We start from the raw sequence: 1,355 nt of genomic DNA, 5'->3' as shown, positions 1-1,355 counted from the left end.
ATAGCTATATCGCACCTATGAGAAGTTGGAGCCAATCAATGTTGTTGAACAACCACTGTCCGATAAAAAAGAAACGATAACGTTTTCACTGTAATAATGTTGTTCTATGGAAACTGTTATGTAAAAGTACCAACCTTGACGGTGTCCCAGATATATGACAAAAATTGTTGGCAGATATCAATCATATTTTTGCAGTATTGTCAGTCATTTACTGATAACATGTGAATCTTTTCTTTAAGAATTCTTACTTCATGAGTGACAACTGAAGTACCTATAACACCATAGAGAAAATATAGCATAAGCAGATGTACCATGGTAATATAGAATTCATTCAAAGTTTGGAAGTTTTGTATCAAATTATGGTGCTGTGTATCAAGTTGAGATGATACTGTATCGTGTATAATTCATACCTAAAAAAGTCGTTGATAAGCTCTATCATCTGCTACAAGTCCCATATCTGTAGAAATCTCAGGAGCACCGCCCCATCTATGCAAAGTTTGAATTTAGATTCTAAATTATCAAGCTTCAGATACAATTTAAACAAAAAATTTCCAGTGGAAAAGATTGAGCATAAAAATCTCTACAATTAATGTTCAGTAACATTTTTCACCTAAAATTGAAAATAAGCTCGAAATTCGAGAAAATAAGATTATTCAATTATTGCAAACTGTTGATTCTATTAAATCATTGACTATGCAGAGATAGCAGACTTCGTGTCTGCACTTGTAATAAGGAGTTTGGTATAAGAGCTTATAATAAGCTTCCTACACATTTAAAGGAGCGACAAGTGGGTAATCTTAAGAGAGCCATAAAAAAGGTTTTTAAAATTCGACTGAGTCACTGCCTCTTAACATTTTAAAAAGGTTTTAATAGAAAATATGTCCATAGGCATATAGACCTATAGTAGAGAGGAGTTTCTAATTTGAGGGTATTTTGTTTGCTGTTTGTATGCTAGTGTTTGAATTTTTATTTATTTCAATGTAAATCTATATATATAAAAGCGAAATGGCACTCACTCACTCACTCACTGACTGACTGACTGACTCACTCACTCATTCACTCACTCACTCACTCACTCACTCACTCACTCACTCACTCACTCACTCACTCACTCACTCACTCACTCACTCACTCACTCACTCACTCACTCACTCACTCACTCACTCACTCACTCACTCGCAGAACTAAAAATCTACCGGACCAAAAACGTTCAAATTTGGTAGGTATGTTCAGTTGGCCCGTTAGAGGCGCACTAAGAAATCTTTTGGCAATATTTTGACTCTAAGGGTGGTTTTTAAGGGTTTAAAGTTCGTCTTTTAGCATGTATATTCTTCTTATTCTCTTAGTTATAATTG

Source organism: Nilaparvata lugens, chromosome 1, assembly GCF_014356525.2.
Source record: "Nilaparvata lugens isolate BPH chromosome 1, ASM1435652v1, whole genome shotgun sequence".
NCBI classification, from domain to species: Eukaryota; Metazoa; Arthropoda; class Insecta; order Hemiptera; family Delphacidae; genus Nilaparvata; species Nilaparvata lugens.
The sequence above is the reverse complement of the archived record's forward strand: the minus strand, read 5'-3'. Positions refer to the sequence as shown.